Consider the following 24,895-nt stretch of genomic DNA (forward strand, 5'->3'; position numbering starts at 1 on the left):
CCTTTTCCTCATTTGAAGTCCATGCCACCTGACTGTATCTGATGACATCACCCTTTTCTGGTCCCTTGCTGCTGTGTCACCTGTGATCTTCAGGTCCCTTTTTTCTTCCTCAATGAATTCCACTATCATAACCATAGTTTTCTCCAGTCCACAAACCCTGCTGGCAGGCTTCTTCAGCATCTATGCTGATCCTCAGGCAAGATGGGCAAACTCTTCCACTTTCATGAACTAGAATGCTAAGATTCATGTTGTATCATTTTCCCACGTCTCTTACTGCTATTCTTCACCACAACCTCCAGTTCATCTATAAAACCCTTCCTGTTCTGAGTCCATTTCTTTCTGGCCTCACTTTCCTTCCTTCATTGTCTCATCCTTCTGGTTAACCACGTTCAACAAGGCAGTCTTACCCCCTTGAATTTCTTGTCTTTGTATCTTACTAATCCTCTATGCTGTGTATCATCCACCTCCTATGCCCCTATTTACAAAAGGATAAATACTGGTGGAATAAGTAATAAAACTGTACGTACTGGAACTACTACAAACGCAGGTTCTAACCTCAACTGGATCCTTACTGCTGCTCAGCAAGCCTTTTATTAATCTCTACTAGATGTATTATCATACTCTGCATAGTGGCAACAGAATCTCAGATTTGGAAGGAACCTCAGAGACTTTTCTAGTACACAGACAGACAGACCTGAACAAGAATTTTCTCTACTACAGTCCTAACAAGGACACTAAACTTACCCCTCTTCCTAGCCTTTCCTTTTCCATTTGTTGGTGCCAAAAATGCCTAGTCAGGTATAAAATGTAGGTGTTATCTATGGCTCTTTCCTTTCACCCCTTATTGCCCAAGACCTGTGGATTCTATATCCATGATCCCATTTGCTTCTACTGCTCTCCATTCACATCACCACCCCACGTCAGGGCCTCCTCATATTTTGTCTAGACAATTGTAATACCCTTCTAATTGTACTCTTTACCTCTGGCCTTTGTCCTCTCCAATCCTTCAGACGGCTGCCAAAATAATCTTGCTAAAGCACAGTTCTGACCATGTCTTTCCTCTGATCAAAATCCTTCAGTAGTTCCTTATTGCCCCTGGAATAAAAAAATAAACTCCTCAGTTTATTTGGGGAGAACAAAGTTCTCAATGTCTGTTGAATTATGTCATGTTGGAGCAGCTAGGTGGCGCAGTGGATAGAGCACCCACCCTGGAGTCAGGAGGACCTGAGTTCAAATCCAACCTCAGACACTTGACACTTACTAGCTGTATGACCCTGGGCAAGTCACTTAACCCCAATTGCCTCACCCCCCCCCAAATAAAAATAAACTGTCATGAATTATGTCATGTTATTTCAAGTTAATTCCTTAAGAATCTGTGATTTATCTTGAATGCACTTTTAAGTAATTTTGTATAAAGCATAGTACCCAAATTTTAAAATTCTATATTATATTACTATATATACAATTCTCTTTCAATTTATGTGAATTTTTCTCTTATATTCAGTACAAACAAAATCAATCACATTTGAAGTCCTAATACCATGCAGGTATTTGAACAAACACTGGAATTTAATTGATCATATTTGTATCTGACACATAGTAGGTGCTTAAATACTTGATTGAGAAGCAAATGTAGGAGAAACTGGCGATGACAATATTATTAATTTGCATAAAAAATTTGACAGGCTTATTCAAGAAATATATATTCATGCTCTTTGAGTACCAAATACTGAAATAGTAGGTTGTTGGTTTTTTTAAAAATTGCTATTCTGTCTTGACCCCAATGTGCAAGGTTGTATGGAAAAGACAAAGTCATGTCTGATTATACAAAAAAGAATATACAGTAAAATAAAAGCGTATCTACAATCCTTACTTTCAATTATACTTTTGCTATCACAGATTGGTCCTTATTTGTGACTTTTGTATGAAAAATATACATGTAGGAATTTCCATGATTAATGCAAATGCAACTATTTAAAATGCTGGCAATTTGTTATACCCAAATAATGATTAAATTAAGCTTGGGCATTATATTTTACTTTTTTTAAAAATTTAGTCATATATTTTTATTCATTAATATATAATGTATGGTAAATTCAAATATAATAGAGTATAATGGATAGAGGGCTGGCCTTGAAATCAGGAAGACCTGGGTTCAAATCCTAAAACTAATCCATGTTAGCATGTGATCACAGGCAAGTCCTATTAATCTCAGTGTCCTAAGCAATTCTCTTCATAAATGACAGTTGTAAGTATGGTAATGTTTTACATAATTGTACATGTACAACCCATGTCTGATTGCTTGCCACCTCAGGGAGGGGGGTGGGGGAAGAGAGGGAATGAGGGATAAAAATTAGAACTCAAAACTATAAATAAAAATGTTTATTACCTTAAAAAAACAAATAAATGTTGGTTGTAGATCTGCATTAGTGGAGGGAGTTTCTATGCCACAAGTTTCATACATTAATGAAATCACACTAGAATTTTTTTTGTGTGTGTGTGTGTGTGTGTGAGGCAATTGGGGTTAAGTGACTTGCCCAGGGTCACACAGCTAGTAAGTGTTAAGTGTCTGGGGCCAGATTTGAACTCAGGTCCTCCTGACTCCAGGACCAGTGCTCTATCCACTGCGCCACCTAGCTGCCCCTAGATTTTTTTAATATACTAAAACCCTATTATAACATTAATCTTGAGATTTATAAGAATAATCTATACCACATATGGTTTCCTTTTTATGGTTAGGATACTACCAAATAAGTGCAGAGGATATATAGCATAACCAAATCTTTAGAATAGCAAGGCAATTTATTATGGGATTTTATTCTATGTATAACTCAGACATGTTAAAATTTTGGTATCTGGTATTTGATAGTTGTTAAATGAATAAAAAACGGTATATGAGATATTTTTAAAGATTCCTTTTCACATGGAGTATTATTGTTTATCACTTCAAAATTAGTTACATAAAACAAGATATGATTTTGTATGTCCAAACTGGTAATGTTTTGTTAGTAATGACTTTTGCATACCTAATTTTTTTTCCTCCTAAAACAAACTATTTGCATCTGTAAATATTAAAACACTGTATAGGAACAGACCCTTCAGTTAAAGGTGTTACTCAAGTGCTATAACTATAAAATTTGGAAAAAGGATTGCATTTGTTTATACCCAACAGAGAAATTTTTCTAAATTGATGCAAAATAATTCAAATGTATTCCTATATTTAGCTATCTCAAACCCTTATATAGGTAGATATAGATGTATAAATAACTGTATCTTACATGAGTACATATACACTATATATACACATTCTGATTGGAAGGAATATATGTGTGTGGGTATATATGTATATGCACTATGTGTATGTATACTATATATAGTACTGTCTAGTACTATTATGGATATACAAATACTAATATACACATGCATGTATGTATGTATGTATGTATGTGTACCATATATACTACTATATTATAAGTACCACTAGGCAGCTAGGTGGCCCAGTGTATTGAATGCTGGGCCTGAAAGTCAAGAAGACTCCTCCCTGAGTTCATATCTGCCTCAAACACTAACTGTGTGATCCTGGTAAATCACTTAACCCTATTTGCCTCAGTGTCCTCATCTGTAAAATAAGCTAGACAAGGAAATGGCAAACCGCTCTAGTATCTTTTCCAAGAAAACCACAAATGAAGTCATGAAGAATCAGATATGACAAACAACTGAACAATAACAACTATGTATATACATATATACATTCCTTCTGATTAGAATCAGATTTTATTTCATTTGGAGATATGATATGATACAGCATGCTCCAGATTTTAAGATAATTCTCTACAGAATGATTAGAATGATTTATTGTGGGAAATTGAAGGCTTTAAAAAACCACACTGAATAATGACCAATGAATGACTATAGAGCCATTCAGCAGAGAAATGATAATTTTGGACAGATTCAAAATGAAGAAAAGGCAGATACAGTGATCTGATGAAATGGGAAGAAACAAGAATAATACAACCACAAATGATTATATAATCATTTAAGATAAAACTGACAGGTCTAATCTATAAAACAGACCCAAAACTATCCCAACCATTTTCTTCAATTTTTCTTCGTCTAAAACATTCCTGAATTTTCTTTTTCCTAAAAAGAATTGAAGATATTTATTCACAAATCAAATTATATGTCTGTATCGCTCGTTTGCTGTTATTGATTTGTAATAGTAACATTCCATATAAAAGTAAACAAAGATAATTTAATTAGCATTATGTTCTTAATATTCTTAGTTTAACTGATAGGTGGTTAAAAAAAAAGAAAACTAGAATATTCCTGTTTTGTTTTTTGTTTCTGTTTTTTTGTGGGACAGTGAGGGTTAAGTGACTTGCCTAGGGTCACACAGCTAGTAAGTATCAAGTGTTGGAGGCTGGCTTTTAACTGAGGTCCTCTTGAATCCAGGGCTAGTGCTTTATCCACTGAGCCACCTAGCTGCCCCCCCTCCCCGTTAATTCTTTGGGGGGGGGGCAATGGGGGTTAAGTGACTTGCCCAGGGTCACACAGCTAGTAAGTGACTTTGGGGGGGCGGGGCAATGGGGTTAAGTGACTTGCCCAGGGTCACACAGCTAGTAAGTGTTAAGTGTCTGAGGCCGGATTTGAACTCAGGTCCTCTTGAATCCAGAGCCGGTGCTCTATCCACTGTGCCACCTAGCTGCCCACCCCGTTAATTCTTTTCTTTTTTTTGGCGGGGTAATGGGGATTAAGTGACTTGCTCAGGGTCACACAGCTAGTAAGTGTCAAGTATCTGAGGCCAGACTTGAACTCAGGTACTCCTGAATCCAGGGCCGGTGCTTTACCCACTGCACCACCTAGCTGCCCCTGTTAATTCTCTCTCTTTTTTTTTTTTATCCACTGTGCCACCTAGCTGCCCCCCCTGTTAATTCTTAATGCAAATTTTTCCCTAAAGGAAAATGTGGTAGGGAAAGATTTTTAAAAAAATTTTGTGGAGTCAAATGTGGCTTTAATCTTTCATGTAATGGGAGTTAAATTAAGATATTAAAAATCAGGTTTTTGAACAATGGCTATTATGAATGGGGCGCACACATAAATATACATATATTTACACATATATATCATACATATCACTAAAAAGTAATGGATTAGGGTATATTGTCTAAGTCAAGCAGCAAAATTAGAGCTAAAAATTGTATTACTGGCTTCTTACATTTAAAATTAATCACATTTCTGGAACTCATGACACGATCACTCCAAAAAACATCCAAATAATGCCATAGGAAAATGCCCGGAGCAGCAAAACTCACAGAAGAATGTGCTGAAATCATCTTCTAACCAAGACGGTTTGGAAGGTCAGAAGGAGGGAGCTGCTGTGCTAATACAGGAATCAAGCCCAACCTCACAGTCACCCTGACACAGATCCAGTCCCAAGAAGGCCTCACCAGAGAAGGAGACCCCCAGAGCCTCTGAATCAGCTGAAGCACCAGTGTCATCTGGAACTAAGGTCACAGTCTGGTGAGTGGGCTGAGCCCTGGGCAGGGGGGAGACGACAGGGGTCTATGCTGGTGCTGAGGCAGAACTTGGATTTTTCACCCTTGCTGAGAACCAGGAGGTAGGCTTGAGAAGCAGTGCCCCAGGTCGGGGAGGGGCACAGGTTTGTCAGAGCTAACAACCACAACACACAAAGCTGGTTGATTAGCAAGTTGGTCTGGGGTCATCTAAGAACCAGGGGCAAAAGAAGGAATGGCAGGGTGGGGGAGGGGATAGACAAAAGCAAATCCCTTTTGGATAATAGAATAAATATCATGGGGAAGGGAATAGGATGGAAGGGAAACAGGTAACAAGTGGCACAGTGGATAGAACACTAGCCCTGGATTCAGGAGGACCTGAGATCAAATCCAGCCTCAGACCCTTCACACTTACTAGCTGTGTGACCCTGGGCAAGTCACTTAACCCCAATTGCCTCACCAAAAAAATAAATAAATAAATACATGTATGTTGCTGAAAAATAAAAAATTAAAATTAATCACATCTCTAATCCAAATATTGTATTTGTTATCAAATAAAGTAGCATTTTGATAATGTTCATTGCTAGTCAGAGGGAATATTACTACTATAAATGTGTTTTCCATGGTGTTGACTGTCAGCATGGGATGAAATTTGGATTAATATTTTGGGAGATCCAAGCATGATATATTTTACATAGAAAATCTATTTTATTTAGTTTGTTCAGCAACAGTGGGAGGAACTGTTTTCCTGTTTCCTGGGAAGTAGTAGGTGAATTTGGGAAGGAAAATAAAAACAAAAAAAATTTACTCTTATGAATAATTTTTTTTTTGGCACTTACTTCTTTACATGGACTGAGAATCAAGGAGTCATCTGGTCTTCATCATGATTCTGACTGCTAGCCTCTGGCTATGGTATGGCCTCTTTATTCAGCTAAGTGGAGATAATGAAAGTTGTTGGTTACAGATGAACAATATAGAAGATAATCATTGTTTAAACTGAGAATAAAATTAGTTCTATAGGGCAATCAGGAAAAGTATTTTACATTTTCATCATTTAATTTTCTATTAGCATTAATTTTTTTTTTTTTTAGTGAGGCAATTGGGGTTAAGTGACTTGCTCAGGGTCACACAGCTAGTAAGTGTTAAGTGTCTGAGGCCGGATTTGAACTCAGGTACTCCTGACTCCAGGGCTGGTGCTTATCCACTGCGCCACCTAGCTGCCCCTATTAGCATTAATTTTTAAAGGCAGCTTGGGTATCTCAGCATTTAGCATTGTCTCACACATATTAGGCACAATATTAATTCATTGAATTGAATCTTATCTGTACTTTTAAAATTTATTCAACAGGATCTTAAATTTAGGGGATTCAATTACTCAAGAGCTGTTGAAAAATGCTTTAAAAAATTGAAGATTTGTATCCTAAAAACCAAGTAAAACAGTAACTTTTTTCAGGTTTATGCTACCAACAGTCAATATTATTAGACATTAGGTATCCAGAGGTACATACTACATAAATACAAAGCGTTAAAATTACTTTTGATGTTAAAATAATGGCTTCTCCTTTATAAATGTGCAGCATGAAGAACATTTCCATTAAGAGATGCAAATAATTATCAGCAGTAAGAAATACCTTGCCTTAATTTGATCATTGCCAAAGAAAAAGTGTCAGCGTCAAGAGACAGCAAGGCAAGATGTTAAGGGTAATGGAACACACTTTCACAAGTATTCTAAAGTATTGTGAGCACATAAGTCATTGTGGGAGAATACGATCATCATGACTCAAAAGAGAACTACTGAGGCCACATCTTCCTGACTCTAGGCCCAGCACTCTGTCACACTGAGACATCTAGCTGTTCCTATTAGTAACCATAAATGTATTTAGTTTCCAAATTTATTACAAACCTAATTAGCATCCCCAAGACCATCCCAAAGAGGCTAGAGTACATGGCACAACCTCATTAGATGAATGCTTTATTGATCATGTCATAATACCCCTTCCCAAAAATGGTCTTTCAGGACTGGTGCTAGCACTGCCAGACCAAAGATATGTACTATCTTTTCTACAGGATGGAAAAAAAAACCTGTGAATCTTCTGAGGGATAAGTACTTGTAGTCCAAGGATTATGCTTTCCACAAACAGCACAAAATTTGCTTTCCAGCAAATTCTATGTTTATATTATATTGTTATATCTAATTAGGATATAATTCTTCCCTCCATAATTTGATAACTTTAAATTTCGGTTTTAAAACATTACAATTATGGTGAGAGTGGACAGAAATCTACCCTTCAAGTCAGGAAGAACTAGACACAAGTCCTTCCTTTGCCATACATGGGCTGTGCGACAGTGAGCAAATCATTCAACCTCTCAGTATCTCAGGGCTGGGCAACTATAAAACTTGAAGCTTCAGAGATGCTGCTGACCTCCACTGGTACAACGAATCTCTGCATCTGGGAGTTATATGAAATCAAAGGTCCTCTCTATCCCTATCTCTACAATTATAGTATTTTTCTGCCTTTGATTCTATTCAATTTAATTGTAAAATTGTAAAAATTGTAGCATTTTGGTCTCAGGACTCTCTAATACTCTTAAAAATTACTGAAGACAGGAAAGAACTTTTGTTTATGTGAACTATGCTATTGATATTTAACATACTAGAAATTTAGAGGTCTTAGTATTATTATGAAAATAGTTTTGACCTAGGGGATGCCCTGAAAAGAATCTTAGAATATACCACATCCTAAGAGCTGCTGGTCTACTGTATACAAAGAGCACTGTATAAAAACAATTAATCCACATATTTGATTTTTTTGGAAAATTAATTTCCTGATGATTGGTATACTGCCATTACAACTCAATGACCTATATAACTCACTCAGGATTCAAATATTGATGGAAGCAAAAATTATTTCAAGATGGGATGCTAAAGAAGCTAGGTTTTGCTAATATATAGCCCATGACATTCTGGAACTTAAAAACTCAGAGAGAACAAAGGCTGTTTCATTCATATTTATAGTTCTGACAACACAGCAACTTGACATAGTAGGACACATATATCACTGAGGTACTATGAGGGAAGCATTTTGAATATCTTAAAATACCACATAAATGAGTTTGCATAATTTTTAAAGATTTTTAATGCATCCAATATTCATGAAGCCAATGATCAATCAATTAGCAAACATTAAGTGCTTACTACATATGCTAGGCGCAGTGCTAAGCACTGGGGTTACAAAGAAAGTAAAAAACATGGTCCCGACTCACAAGAAGCTCATAACATTCTAATGGGGGAGATAACATGCAAACAACTATATACATGTAACATACTATGTTGTAAATGAAGGCAATACCAGAAGGAAGTTGTTATATGTGAAGGACCCTGGGAAGGCCACCTTTGCAAAAAGTAAGATTTTACCCAAATCATTAAGGAATCCAGGAGGCAGAGGTGAGGAGCAAGAGCCTGCTAGGAATGGGAGAGTGAGTGAAAAGTCCAAGAGTTGAGATATATAGAGTGTCTTATGTGAGGAACAGCAAGACCAGTGTCCCTGGATCATGGAGTACATGGGGAAGAATAAAATATAAAAAGACTGCAAAAGTAGGAAGGCACCAGGCTGTGAATGACTTTAAAAGCCAAAGATGGGGGCAGCTAGGTGGCGCAGTGGATAGAGCACTGGCCCTGGAGTCAGGAGTACCTGAGTTCAAATCTGGCCTCAGACACTTAATACTTGCTAGCTGTGTGACCCTGGGCAAGTCACTTAACCCCAATTGCCTCACTAAAAAAAAAAAAAAAGCCAAAGATGATTTTATATATGATCCTGTAATTAATAAGGAGCCAGTAGAGCTTACTGACTGGTAGAAGGGAAAACATGGTCAAATCTGTGCTTTAGAAAGGTCACTTTGATACTTTGATAGATGGAGTGGAAGACGTACTGGAATGGGGAGGAAACAACATTTTTTTTTTTGAAGAGATGACACCAGGAATTTATTTTTTTAAAGTACAGATCAATTATGAGAAAAATACAAATGCTGCCCAATACTGGGTATTTATAGTCATAGTATGTTACATTAAGTGGTTTTGGGGGGGGGGTTGGGTGAGGCAATTGGGGTTAAGTGACTTGCCCAGGGTCACACAGCTAGTAAGTGTCAAGTGTCTGAGGCCGGATTTGAACTCAGGTCTTCCTGATTCCAGGGTGAGTGCTTTATCCACTGCACCACTTAGCTGCCCCCGCATTAAGTGTTTTTTAAATCATTAAACAAAAGTTTAGTTTTATTCCTGTAATTTATTCTATTTTAAATTTTGGAAAGACATATGGACTAGAAATTAAGAGACTTAAATGTGGTTCTGACACCTACTAGCTACATGGCCAGAGGCAGGAGGTCCAGCAGTGGTGGCTGTGTGAATAGAGAAAAGGACATGAATAGAAGGTACAAACAAAATTTGGCAATGGACTGGATATATGGAGTGAAAAGGGGGAGTTTGAGGGGAAAGATAACTTTTCTTTTGGACGTGTTAAATTGAAACACCATGGGATCCCCTTTAAAGTTAAAAATGTCCAGTAGGTAGTTGGTGATGTGAGATGAGGTCAGGAGTTGAATTAGAGCTTTATATCTATATCTATATCTATATATCTTTGAAAATCTTCATAAAGATAAAAGTTGAATCCATGGGAGCTAATGAGAGAGTCTAGAGGCAGGAGAAGAGAGGAGAAAAGGGGTGTGGAAGGATGAGGAGGAAAGAAGAGCAGATTCTAGGATCCAGGAAAGCAGAATGAGAAGGAATAAATAGTCAGACAGGAAGAGAAGCAGAAGGGAGCAATGTCATGAAAAACCAGGAGAGACTAGCCAGGAACAGAGTGACTGGTGGTATTAAAAGCTACCGATGTCATGAAGGATGAGGAGTAAGAAAAGTCCATTAGATTTGGATCATTGGTAGTTTGGGAGAGAACAATTTCAATAAAAAGACAAAATTAGGGGGCAACTAGGTGGCGCAGTGGATAGAGCACCAGCCTTGGAATCAGAAGGACCTGAATTCAAATCCGGCCTCAGACACTTGACGCTTACTAGCTGTGTGACCCTGGGCAAGTTACTTAACCCCAATTGCCTCACCCAAAAAAAAAAAAAAAAGACAAAGTTGAAAGTCAGATTGTAGAAGATATAGAATCAAGTGAGTAGAGTACATAGAAACACCCATTGCAAAGGGTTTTCTCGAGGAGTTTAGTCAAAAAAGGGGACAAGATGTGTGGAACAATAGCCACAGGTATGGTATGATTAAGGGAGGATTGTTCTTTTTTTTTTTTTAAGGATAAAGGAGATATGCTTTGGAGGTAGCAGGGATATAACCAGTACATAGGCAGAGACTGAAGATTAGAGAGGGGAAATGATAGAGGGTTAATCTGCTGGAGAAGATGGGAAGTGACGTATGGGATCAAGGGAATATGCAGAAAGATTCTGATGATGGGGACATTCTCTCAAGTGAAGCTCATCAGAACTACTCGATCAAATGAGACAGGATTTGTAAAGAGCTTAGTATAGTGCCTGGTACATAGTAGGCACTTCAGAAATGCTTATTTCTCTCCCTGTCCACCTCTAGGTCATGACAAGGCTTGGAAGTCAGACTTTAGTGTAAAATAATAATCATTAACAAATTTAATGTAATTGATAGTAAAACATGTTGGCTGAATGAAGGTGATGCCTGTCCATGTGACATAAGATTGGCAGAAATCTTAATAGCAATATAGTGTAGTTCATCTCAATACTGAAGTTGTGCTGTAAGTATACTCAAACAATGTGGGCTTTTGCCTATACCAAAATTGAAATCAAATTTTATAAGCCTGTGAAATATACCTAGTCACTACTTGTGCATGTACAAAGAGCTATGAAAACTGTAATAGCTAACATATAGCACTTGAAGATTTGCAAAGCTTTTTACACCTATTATCTCATTTGTTCCTCATGACAACCTATTATCCCCATTTTACAGATGAGAAAACTGAGACATGGAAAGGTTAAGTGACTGTGCCTAGGGTTACTAAACTAATAAATGTTTGAAGGAGTATTTATTTATTTTTTTGCAGGCAATGGGGGTTAAGTGACTTGCCCAGGGTCACACAGCTAGTAAGTGTCAAGTGTCTGAGGCCGGATTTGAACTCAGGTACTCCTGAATCCAGGGCCGGTGCTTTACCCACTGCACCATCTAGCTACCCCTTGAAGGAGTATTTGACCTCAGTTACCATGACTTGACTCCCAAGTCCAATGTTCTATCAATTATAGTCTTCCTCCTATTAAGCTTCAAGCTCCAAGAGGATAGGGATAGGATAATTCCTAAACTTTTCCTTCTCTCTGGAGCTTAGCACAGTGCTGAGAAACAGACTAGGTGTTTACTTTTTGTAAAAAATGGGTTTTTTGTTTAGGACAGCACATATACACATAAAGGCACATTTTCCCACAGCACTGAAATCATGTCTAATCCATCTCTGCCTGTTGGGCAGAGTAGTGATTAATGCATTTCTTACCTGGGCTATGACTGATGGAAGTATGTTTTAAAACTTGTACTTTGGACAATCCAATTGTTTCTCAGGCTGCCTTCCCTAAGAATGGATCCTGTAACAGGAACTTCTTTAATTGACAGGAAAGTCAGAAACCATGCCCCACCCCACTCGTGGAGGATATTCTGATAGCTTCCTAATTGTCTCTGTATCCAAGGCTTTTCCCTTTCCAATCCACCCTCTACATAGCTGCTGAATTGATATTCCTTTTTTTCAATAATAAACATTTTTATTTATAGCTTTAAGTTCCAAATTTTATTCTTCCTTCCCTCCCCCTCCTTGAGGCAGTAAGCAGATATGCGTTATACATGTATGATTATGCAAAACATTACCATATTAGTCATTTTGTAAAAGAAACAAATCAAAGAAAAAACTGAAAGTGAAAAATAGCATGCTTCAATATGTGTTCCATCAATATCAGTTCTTTCTTTGGAGGTGGATAGTATGTTTCATCACTAGTCCTTTGGGATTGTCTTGGATCATTGTATTGTTGAGAATAGTCAAGTCATTCTCAGTTCTTCATCAAACAATATTGCTGTCTCTGCGCACAATGTTCTCTTGTTTCTGCTCACTTCACTATACATCAGTTCATACAAGTCTCTCCAAGCCTTTCTGAAATCATCTTGCTTGTTATTTCTTATACCACAATAATTGAATTGATATTCTTAAAGTATGCATCTGACCACATTGCTCCACTGCTCAGAAAGCTCTAGAAAACTTTCCTCTTTAGGATAAAATTTTTTTTGTCATTTAAAATGCTTTACATGCTAGCTCCCTGTGCAGCCTCATCTATTTTTTGTGGGGTAGTGAGGGTTAAGTGACTTGCTCAGGGTCACACAGCTAGTAAGTGTCAAGTGTCTGAGGCTGGATTTGAACTTAGGTCTTCCTGAATCCAGGGCCAGTGCTTTATCCACTGCAACACCTACCTAGCCCCACCCCACCCCCACTCCCGGGCCTTAATTGCACTTTCCCCACAGTGTGTTCCACATGGCTTGGCTACTTTCAGCTCCCATATATGACATTCTATCTCCTGCCTTGGCACCTCTGCAGTTTGTTTTCTTTGCCCGAGATGTATTCCTTATTCACCTTCTGTATTTTAGATTTCCTATATAGCTTCTTTCTAGATTCAGCTCAAGTGCCAACTCCTATACAAGATCTCTGCTGATTATTCTAGTTGCTAGTGGCTTCTTCTCCCCCTCTCCACTCCATTAATTTGTATTTATCTATATTTATTTGTATGTGTTCCCCACAATAGAATGTAAACCCATTCTACATACATGTTAACATCTCCTTTTGGGGGGGGGCAGGGCAATGAGGGTTAAGTGACTTGCCCAGGGTCACACAGCTAGTAAGTGTCAAGTGTATGAATCTGGATTTGAACTTGGGTCCTCCTGAATCCAGGACGGGTCCTTTATCCACTGTGCTACCTAGCTGCCCCCTTAACATCTACTTTTGTACTCTTTTGAACTAATTCCTTTAACATTAAAATTAAAAACTAGTTCCTTTAAAAATTGTCCTGTTTTATATGTTTAATTTTATAAATGAACATTTTTAGAAGAAACAAGATATAAATCCTAAATAAACTAAAGAAATAAAACACTGAAACAGATGCCCAGAATACTTAGAACCAAATGAGTCATTTGAAGACTAAGACTTCCAGAAGATATTGAAGAGAAATTATCTGTGTACATACATAAAGTTGTAATAATGTGAAAATAGTTTCTCAAAAGCTTATATCATCAGAATATATGGCAGATTTTACACCAAGCTCAAAAACCATTAGTGGACTAGGTACCTTTTGTCCAAGGATCAAAGTTCAGATGGGTTCATCATCGGGTGATTTTTGACCATAGAAATTCACAAAACAACCCTTTAAATATTACTGAAGTATATTATGAAATTCAAGGAATAATAATTGGAGACACCATGTCCTATATATTTTCAAGGTTTAAGTTTTCCTAGAAGAGTGTGTAATAAAGATTTTTGGTTTGATGATCTAAGGAGGGAAAAAAAATTTATAATGTAGAAAATTCCTAAACTTGCTTCCAAACTAAAATATGCCTCATTTGCATTAATTCTGATTGAAGTTTAACAATTTATCTAAAACTAGTAGGACCTTATAATTATTACAGGTACTACAAGTACCATATACTGAAGACAAAAGTTTGATTGTTGTCAATGTGCTAAATCTTAAAATGTTAGAATTATTCATTATCAAAAAGGAACTTCACATTCCACAGCTTAATTTTAGATTTGTTTGGTACAAAGCATTTTCCTAAAGCTATTGCTGGAAATGGTTTAGTTTTTTGCCTTTATATCCCATGCCTAGCAAAGTGAATATGACAACATAGGCATTTAAATGCTTGCTGAATGAATGAAGTTCTCTGTCAAGGCACTTAAGCTGTGTCTATAGACACAAACTTGTGTGAATAAATTCTATACAACAACTGATGTTTTAGTTATGTGTTACAAAAATCCCTGGCTTCAAGAAAGCTTTTACGTTTTTGTTGGTCATTCACAAGGTTGTTGTGAGAAAAGCACATTGTAAACTGTAAAACAGTATATAAATATGAGCTATAGTTATCATTTCTAGACTCAATTCCCCAATCTCTCAAATGCTATCTTTCTCATTTAACTGAAAAATATATAGAAAAAAGCCTCTGTCCCAATTTTTTGTCCACAAAATGGAGTTTATTTAGCATTTACTACAAAGTCAAAGAATTGTTCTGCAGAGATCAACTGAAGATTTGCAAGAATGATGGTATAGTAAAGCTACATTAAAGTTCCTTGACAATTTAATCGAGAGCGCTTTGGTTAGAGGGACTTTTTCTTTTTTTTACAGAGGAACTCTCTATATCAATTATCCCAAATTCAGTCTCCTATCCCCACACCTGTAATTCAGTTGGGAGTTGGGCTGAAGTTTACCTTGCTTAACAAACTTTTCATAAACAGTACAAATTATTTCGGTAAAAAATATTTCTGGAGAAATATTTAAAATAATAAAAGGATAAAAACTTTTCAAGCAGCATCAATCACTTCAGAAGTATCCTCTACATATAAATGACATAAATACTAATTATTCAGTCCTTATTCCTATTTATTCATTAGCAGGGACTCTTAGATAACACTTTGTTAGCTAATTTTGAGTTACCCAATGCATTTTTTTAAAAAATGTTTTTCTAAGTGACTTAAAAGTAATGACACTATTTAAAAAATATTAAGGCAGGCATGGTGGCAAAGGGTTTCAGGGCTAACTGGTATTGATTCCTTGAGAGGACCTGGGTGTGTGTGGGAAGAGTTCTGCACTAAGTCCTGGGGCATGGTGGGGGCCCTTGGGAGGAGGGGCGAAACAGTCTAGGTCAGAGAAGGAGGTCAAGGCTTTGCGCTCCTCAACAGCGGCAACAGCTGCACTTCCAGCCTGGGTGAGAGGAGAAGACCCAGACTCCATTCCCCTACCCAATTAAATTTGTAATTCAAAAACGGATTCTTAACAGTCCAGATAAATAAAATAAATATATAAAAATACTGTGTGTACCTGCTGAAAAGAGGCAAGAATTTGGAATGGTAGGTAAGTATTATTAATATTTTAGCAGCATTCATTGATGAATCTAGGACAAAAAATGAAGAGAAAATTTAGAGCTGCATTGTACTTTTAAAACTTACTAAAGTTTCTTCATTTGTTAAAGGTGTTGAATATTGCACATTCTGCCAGACATGACATATCTTGAGTGTTAGCTGGTTTTGATGAACTGCTTTTCTAATGTTTCTTTTTAAAATCTTTTTTAAGGGATGGGATATATTTGGAAATTACTGTAGTTTAAACAAAACACTTTAAAAAATAAAATGAAGGGTTTGGATTAGACTTCTAAAAAACTTTGAGATAGGTAGGACAGACATCAAAGTTTCTTGAATTAAAAATATTTTAAAATTTAAAATACTTTTAAACATATTTTTAAAATACTGTTATTAGCCTTACTTTAAATACTAATAAAGACTTATGGGATGAGAATTTTAAGAATAAGATTTTGGGGATAAGAGTTCATTATTTGGTAAAAATTGTTGGGAAAACTGGAAAGCAGTATGGCAGAAACTGGGCATAGATCAGTATCTTAAACCATTTGCCCAAGATAAGGTCAAAATAGATATATAACCTGGATATAAAGAGAGATTACAAGAAAATTAGAAGAACATGGAACATATTACTTAACAGACTTGTAGATAGGCGAATAATTTATGAACAAGAGATAGAGAGCAACGTTAGATGTAAAATGGATAATTCTGATTACATTAAATTAAAAAGGGTTTGTACAAATAAAACAAATTACAGCCAAGATCAGAAGGAAAGCAGAAAATTGGAGGGGGAAATGTTTATTGACAGTTTCTAAGATAAAGATTTCATATCTAAAATATATAAAGAACTTGGTCTATAAGAATCTATAAGAATATAAGTCATTCCCTAATTGATAAATGTCAAAGGATATGAACAGGCAGTTTTCCAATGAAGAAATCAAAATAATTTATAGTCATATGAAAAAGTGCTATAAATCATTATTGATTAGAGAAATGCAAATTGAAACAAGCTTGAGATAACATTTTATACCTAACAGCTAATATTGACTGAAGGGGAAAGGAACGAATGTTGGAGGGGATGTGGAAAAATTGGGACACTAGTTGTTAGTGGAATTGTGAACTGATCCAACCATTTTGGAGAGCAGTCTAAAATTATGCCCTGAGTTATCAAACTACCTATATCCTCTGACCCAGCAATACCACTACTAGGTCTATTTCCAAAGATAACTGGGTGAAAGCAAAAGAACCTGTATGTTCTAAAATATTCATAGCAGCTCTCTTTGTGGTTACAAAGAACTGGACATTGCATAGATGCTCATCAATTGGGGAATGGTTAACAAGTTGTGGAATACGATTGTGATGGAATATGACTGTGCTGTTAGAAGTGGTGAGCTCAGTGTTCTTAGAAAAACATGGAAAGACTTGCATGAAATAATGAACAAAATGAGCAAAACCAAGAAAAGACTATACACAATAATAGCAATAATGTTTTAAGAATGGCTAAAGTGAGTAAGTTATTTTGACTATTATAAATACTGAAATTAACATAAAGGGCATATGAAGAAAGACACTATGCATCCAGAGAAAGAACTGATAAAATTATCTATAGGATAAATTTGCATATATATAAATGCTACCCATGCCCATCTCTGGGGGTAGGGAAGAAAGAAGAAAAAAAAATTACATGATACTTTTATTGTGTATGTGAAAGGAATAGTAAGTTGTGTATAGTAAATTTGCAGTTTCATGTGCAAAAAACCCCCAGTAATAAAGAATAATTACTGCTTAAAACAATGGTTTGCTTCTTAAAACTTAAATGTTTAATATAGATTGTTATTAATGAAAACCATGGAAGTACAACTTTAATGCTTCATCTGTCTTTTTATAAGTTCCCAAAATTTGCATTTTATAATTATATTAATTGTGATAATTAACATTTTTATAGTCCCTACTATTTGTCAGGCATTTTGCTAAGTGCTTTACAAATATCTCCTTTGATCCTCACAATAACACTGGGAGATTGGTGCTATTAATGATCCAGATGAGGAAACTATTTAAAAAACTATATAAGAATCAGATTAGAATAATTTATAATTGTATGCCACTTTCTAGCCTTCTGGCAGTCTTATTTGTTTTCTGTTTTATAACTAATGTTTTTTGATCAACCCACATTTACTACTATTTTGATCTCCATCTTAGGTTTTTAATAATTTCTATTTGACATGGCTGACCTAAAATCATTGTTAGTACTCTTACTGGCTAGGTGTGGCAGTGGAATAAGGAGAATATGAAGTTTATAAAGGAACCTCAAAAAAAGGATGAGGGAGTCTGCCTCTTCCTAACATACCTTTTGTCCTATATTTGCATTTTTCCCCATCACATAATAGTATAGGGAGAGGTGGTAGCTACCTGTACTGATAAGGCTTAAAAGAGGTTCCAGAAATTTCTGCCTCAGCTATTTGAAACAAAAGCCCCTGTTAAAATCCTTTCCTTATCTGGGAAGCATAACACAAGCCATTATTGCTCATTAACACTCAAATTTAAATATACAGATCGTGGGGCAGCTATGTGGCACAGTGGATAAAGCACAGGCCCTGGATTCAGGAGGACCTGAGTTCAAATGTGGCCTCAGACACTTCACATTAGCTGTGGGACCCTGGGCAAGTCACTTAACCCTCATTGCCCTGCCCCCCCCCCAAATCTGATCTGAGATAGAATTTGAACTCAGGTCCTTCTGAATCCAGGGCTGGTGCTTTATCTATTGTGCCACCTAGCCGCCCCCCCCCATTATTTCTAATCCCCTAAAATCACCCTGAAAGGATAGGCCAACGGCCAGGAAAATTTTGATAGGAAGGAAGTAAGGTTAATCAAGAAAAATCAGTATGGGTAACTAGGCCTTGAAGGAATGGGAAAAATTTCTATCTGAAAATTTGCAGAAGTTTGGTCCTGGCATGTGAGGGGAGAAAAAGGCAGGATAAAAATAATGATAGCAATAGTAGTAACTGGTTTTTATATAGCATATTAAGGTTTGTAAAGCATTTTTACATATATTGTTTCATTAGATCTCACAACAATCCTGAAAGCAAGTCCAGTGTGGCTGAAGGGGAGTAGTATGTCATGAGGCTGGAAAGACTGGAAAGTGCCAGACTATGGGAAATCTTGAATGTCAGCCTAATAAGTTAGCATTTTTATTCTGCACATAATGGGGAGCCACTATTTGGGTAGATGAATGTGGTCAAACACATATTAGCAAGATTATACTTTGACTGAGTTGTAGACAATAGATTTAATGATCATATTTATTATGCAGATAACTCCAGGATCTTTATATCTGACCTTATTTCTTTCCTAACCACCAGTGCCATATTACCAACTGTGTACTGGCCGAAATGGCCACACAGGCAGCTCAAATGCAATAAATCCCAAACTGAATGTCCAATTATATTTTCCCCTAATCCATTATATTTCCCCCTAAACCTACCTCTATTCCAAACTTCTCTATTTCTGTAGAGAATACAACTATCATTCCAGTCATCCAGGTTTGCAGTGTCCAAAGTCTCTACTCATTTAATAATTTTCTTTCTCCCATATATAAGTGTCTCCCATCTTTCTCCTTTCTCCAGATACCACACACCTGTTACCTCTCTTCTGGATTAATGCAACAGCATCCTAATCAGTCACCACTCCTCTCTCCAATCCATTCTCCACGTAGTTGCCAAAGAGAATTATCCTAAAGCACATGTCTGACCATATCACTCCCTACTCAATATACAGTGGCTCCCTATTACTTCTAGGTTTAAATATAAACTCCCCTGGCATTTAAAGCCCTTCACAACCTGGCTCCAACCGACCTTTCCAGCCTCATTCTACATTTTCCCCTTTCTCTAGACATGGTCCAGTCGAACTGGCCTTCTTGCTGTTTCTCACACGTGAAACTCCATGGTAACTTTGTACTAGCTGTCCTCCTTGCCCAGCATGCAGTCCCTTACTTCTGCCTTAGAATCCCTGGTTTCCTTCCAAATGCAGCTGAAGTGCCACTTTCTCCAAGACACCTTTTCTGATTTCCCCAACTGCTGCTAGTAACATTTCTCCCCACATGACACTTAATTCTGAATATACTTTTTTTTTTTTTTAGTGAGGCAATTGGGGTCAAGTAACTCGCCCAGGGTCACACAGCTAGTAAGTGTTAAGTGTCTGATGCTGGATTTGAACCCAGGTACTCTTGACTCCAGGGCCGGTGCTCTATCCACTGCGCCACCTAGCTGCCCCCTGAATATACTTTTAAATGTATGCTGTCTTCCAAGATGGCATCTAAGTGCCTTGGGGTAGGAAGTTTCATTTTTGTCTTTATATCCCTGACTAACACACAGGCTTAATAAATAAATGCATGCTCAATAGATAATCTGCTTCTCAAATTACTTTGTATTTATTATTATATATGTACATATGTGTATTATGTGTATATATACGTAGATATATGTCCTTTCTCCCAATAAAAGATAAACTCCTTGAAGACAGGGAATGTTTAATTTCTTTATCTCTAGTGCCTAGTACAGAACCTGTCATGTAATGGGTGCTTATTAAATGTTTGTTGATAGATTAATTTGAGGCAGGGAGGTCAGCTAGGTTAGAGTTGGTATGAAAGAGTGATGTGGGATGAAGGGAAGTGAAAAGAAAGGTACTTAAGTGTAGTCCTCCTTTGGACTACCTCCCTAATTTAGCACTCAAAGATTTATAGATTGGGAGCCCTGGGTGAGGTGAATCTCTCCAGGGTTCTTAAGTACCCTCTGGGTCTTTACTCCTAAAACTACAGTTCGAAAGCCCCCATTAGTGAGCTTACCTTTAGTAGTCATTTAGCTCAAAACCAAGGCATTTACTGAGAGCATAGTAAGAATAGCTACAAAATACCAGTCTTCTCCATAAATGAGGTGCACTCTCCCAGTCAGTGGAAACAGCAGGCAAAACTTAGAGTAGTAGTAAGGCATACCTTAGGGAACACAAGGGGGCCAAGGCAGTTCCTCTGTAGTACCTAGTGCCCTGATGTCCCTTCTCTTCTTGTGGTGTCTTCCTCTCCCTCTTCTTGTTCCCCCAAAACATCTTAGCTGGGCAGGTCACTAAGATTCACTGGATGTGGTCTTTTCTGCAGCTTACCTCTGGACTACTGGGGCTGGCAGATAGCTTTTTAAGTTACCTAGACATAGCCAATCTTTAGCCTACTGATGCTATTCACACTTTGTAAAAGAATAACAGGAATGTTTTTTGTTTTTTGCAATTAGGTTAACACATTAACACATCCTCTCTATCTGCTTCTTTCTGGGCTCACAAAAGGAATCAAACCCTTCCTTCCTCACTACAGAAGCAAATGTTATGTGGTACAGTTATGAGATAAGACTTGGCAACTGATAGACAAGATGGATGAAGGAGTGAAGAATGGTAATTAATACTATCAACAGATATAGGGACTAAGAAGCAACATGGTAAATTCAATTTTAGACATGTTGAATTTGAGTTTACTTGGTCATGCCAATTGGAGGCACTGATTTTATGGGGAAAGGGAAGAGAATAAGAGAATAAGCATTTATGTAACTCCTACTGTGTGCCAGGCACTTGTGCTGAGCTGTCTTTTTTTTTTTTGTGGGGCATTGAGGGTTAAGTGACTTGCCCAGGGTCACACAGCTAGTAAGTGTTAAGTGTCTGAGGCTAGATTTGAACTCAGATCCTCCTAAATCCAGGGCCGGTGCTTTATCCACTGCTCCACCTAGCTGCCCCTGAGCTGTCTTTTTTTTTTTTTTAACAAACATCTCAGTTGATCCTTACGATAATCCTGCAAGGTAGCTGCTGCTATTATTCCCATTTTACAGCTGAGGAAACTGAGGCAGGCAGAGATTACGTGATTTGCCCTGAGTCACACAGCTAGTATCTGAGGCGGAATCTGAACTCGGGTCTTGAACCCAGAGAGCTCTATTCACTGCACCACAAGAGGCCAAAACCTGAAGGTTCATTATAAGGGACTTCAGGTTACTTTGCGTAACATTCAGCTTACAGCTGGCCTTTGTGGAACTTGTAATACGGATGAAAAACTGCTTTTTCAGGGCTAGCATGACACTAGGGATAAATGGAAACATTGGCCCCAAAATCGTGATCTGTTTAATAATCCAGCGCTAACTGGATGGTGCAAAGAGGCCAGACACTTGGCTCCCAGAACCACTAGAGTTCACAAGCCCCTCCTATACCGCAACCCCTAGACTCATTCCCTTAAGAGTGGGCAGCCTATTCTACAAGTAACCAGGCAAACGCCGGTTGGCTCCCGAATTAATACAAAGCAAGCCTAGCTCGGCTCAAAGACACCAATACAAAAGCTCATTGGCTCTGGATAGTCTTAATCTTTTGTGCGTCGACCTCTCCGACCTCTCCGGCCTCTCCTCTGGGGGACTCGCTTCCCCACAACCCCGAAGTCAGCGGCGACACTGTCTCTAGGAGCTATTTCGACCCTGCCCGGCCCCCGTAGCTCCCCTTCTCCAGCAGGTGGTTCTGGTTTTCTCCCCCAACTCCAGCCGCTCACGTCACTTGAGAACCTCTGCCCACGCGCCACCGCCGCAACCAACCGAGAAAATAAACAAACCCCGAAACGGACCGCTGGGGCGCGCGAGGCCCCTCCCCTCCGCTCCGCCCTTCACGCTTCTCTTCCCCCCCCACCCCAGGTCCATCCAGCACCGACCCGGGGGCCGCTCGCCGCCAGTGTGCCTGCCGTTCTCTCCTTCCCCGCCACGTGAAATCTCGCTCACCTCGGCCCGCACTGGGCTTTTCTGTGCCCCCACCACCACCCCCCACCCTTCGGCTCCGCAGCTCGGCCTCTTCTTGTCGCCCGGGACCCGTTATACACCACCCCCTCCTCCCCGCCGCGGCCCTGCGAAAAACGCCGCGGCGCGCGCAGAGCGAGCCTGGCGTGAGAGAGTGCGCGTGTGGCGCAGGGCCGAGAGGCGCCCCCCGCCCCCGCCCCCCAGCCAGCGGCTGGCTCCCCTCCCCCCCGCCCTCCCGACTTCGGACTGTCTCGCGCCGCCGCCGCCGCCGCCGAGCTCCGCGCGCTCTCCCGTCTCCCCCGCGCCCGCGCTCCCGCTCCCTTCCCTTCCCAGTTGACCGAGGAGCCAGAGACCCAACGCCCAGCGCGGCCGGCCCCGACGAGTCGCCGCCGCGGCCAGCTAGCCGAGGAAGAGGAGCAAGACAGACCCCGGGGTGGGGAAGCCGTGGAAGGGAACGCGGTGAGTTCGAGCAGCTACTTGGGCCGAGTCTGGGCGAGCTGGCCGGGAGGGACCCGCCTCCCCTCAGGCCCCGCAGCCTTGCCCTCGGCCTGGGGTGAAGGGCGCCCGGGGCAGCACCCGGGGGCGGGGGCGAGGCCCGACCTCGCCCGAAGGGATGGGGAGGCGGCCGGAGGGCCCAGGCCGCCCGGGAGCCGCTACCCCCAGCCCGCACCCTGCCCCTTTCAGCCTTATCCTCATCCCCAAACTGGGGGTGCGAGGAGGAGGGAGGATGATTTAAGGCTTCCCTGACCTGGGGTCATTGGGGAAGAAGGAAAAGGGAAGGGGTGTTCTTCCCAGGTATATCCCTATTCTCCGATGCCAGACCCCCTGCTATGAGTCGGATTGTTTCGCCCTCCTAGGGTTGTTGCTCCATGAGTTCCCCTCCCGGATTGTTGCCCACTGATCTCCCCCTTTCCCGGGTGGATGCCCAGTGCCGCCCCTTATCGAGTTTTTGCCCGCTGAGTGAGGGCCCCCCCCCCCGTTCCTAGGTTGTTGCGTCGAGAGGCCCCCATTCCCAGGTTGTTGCCCTTTGAGCCCCCACGCTCCGTTTCCGGATTGTTGTCCCGTAAGCCCCCCTTCCTCTTTAGGTTGTTGCCTTGTGGCCTCCCCCCCCACTTCTCGGGGCTGTCGACCTGTGGAGGAATGTCCCCTCCCCGGCCTCGGTGTCCCGAAGATGCCCGCAGGCTTGGGAAGCGGGGCGCTCTCCTGACTGCAGGTGCCTCCCCCGCTTTGGTGCCTGAATGTCGGCGGCGGCCCTGCGAGCCCCCAGACCCTCCTTGGACGCTCTCCCCAGGCTGACTCGGCTAAGGGAGGCACCGGGAGCGGCCGTTCGCGTGTGTTTTACTTACGGCTTTTTTCCTCAGGTGTTGAGTTCTCCTTCATGCCGGACTTAAGTCTAGCCCAGCCAGATTCCTTCCTTGCTTTGCCTTGTGCTAATAAGATTCTGGGCACCTGTTAACACCGTAGGAGTGGAAAAGTTGGCTTTTGTTCACGAATGAGGTATAGTTACTCTTTTTTTGATGATGTGATGTTTTGCCTCCCACAGTTGATTGAGTTTGACTTGGATAAAGACCTTTTCTTTTCCCTGAAGATGGAAATTCTGGAAAATTTTTTGCCAGGTTTTTAGGCATCTTTAGAAACTGGAGTTTAAAAAACCCCAAAACACTTTTCAGCGTTTCGTACCATTTCAGGTGTTATATCCTGAACATAGTAAATGTTTCTCAAAGTATCTAAATAATTGTTTGACAAGACTGTGATATAATTATTTGACACATAGTGCAGTTGAGTCGTTAAAACATTTAATCCTAAATTAATAAGAAATTCAATTCCCCTTTGCATCCTCTTCCTCTTGTTCAATCCCTTAATCCCAGACAGTTTTGATACTTAAGAAAGGTAGATAATACTGTCATGATCCAAAAAGCCTTTATTAAGCTCCTGCTGTTTGCAAGGGGCTGTGATAAACCTTAAGGATGAATTCAGAGGCAGAAATAGCAGTTCCTGCCTTTAAAGAGCTAGCTATGAGGGGCCAAGGCTGGGAATTTATACAAAGGAGATTGCAAGGGGATGAGGAAAAATCCTCAGAAGACATCATCTGAGTATTCCTGAAGGAAAGGAGAGATTTTGAAAGGTGATGATGAGGGAAGTGTGGGAATGATGTGGGAAAGTTTGGGCAAAAGCACTAAGGCAGAAGACTGTTGAATTTGGGAAACAAATCCTGGTGGGTGCATAGCTTCGAAGAGGATGAAATAAATAAGGCTGTGTAAGGGTCAACTGGAGCCAGATTTAGAAATCTAAAGGTCAGAGCTTTTTTCATAGTGATAATCGTGATTTTTAAAAAATTTCTATTTGCTGGGTCTTAACTACATTTTTCTTTAAACATTAAAAATTTATATCTTGTTTTTTATGTCATCTTCATTTCTGAAAATATCTCTTCCTTATCCTACCCAATGAACCACCTCATAACAAAGAA

At 39.5% G+C, this 24,895-nt stretch overlaps 1 protein-coding gene and 1 long non-coding RNA gene across 9 annotated transcripts in view; one reads left to right on the forward strand and one right to left on the reverse strand.

Moving 5' to 3' along the window:
* Positions 1–991: 991 nt before the first annotated feature.
* LOC122740971 lies at positions 992–23,873 on the reverse strand. Its single transcript, XR_006354798.1, has 3 exons — positions 23,775–23,873; positions 6,353–6,444; positions 992–1,095 (listed from the first exon to the last, which is right to left on the reverse strand). It is a non-coding gene; the product is annotated as an uncharacterized LOC122740971 (long non-coding RNA).
* Positions 22,752–24,895, forward strand: part of GKAP1 (G kinase anchoring protein 1) — a 68,605-nt gene continuing 66,461 nt past the window's right edge. For 7 of the 8 annotated variants that reach the window (XM_043983844.1, XM_043983871.1, XM_043983862.1 and 4 more), the window contains exon 1: positions 23,790–23,925. The gene's annotated coding sequence lies outside the window, so the exon portion shown is untranslated. Of the gene's footprint in view, positions 22,888–23,789; positions 23,926–24,895 lie in introns of those variants that run through there. The other variant, XM_043983851.1, reaches the window with a different exon arrangement.

This window comes from Dromiciops gliroides, chromosome 1 (genome assembly GCF_019393635.1).
Source record: "Dromiciops gliroides isolate mDroGli1 chromosome 1, mDroGli1.pri, whole genome shotgun sequence".
NCBI lineage: Eukaryota > Metazoa > Chordata > Mammalia > Microbiotheria > Microbiotheriidae > Dromiciops > Dromiciops gliroides.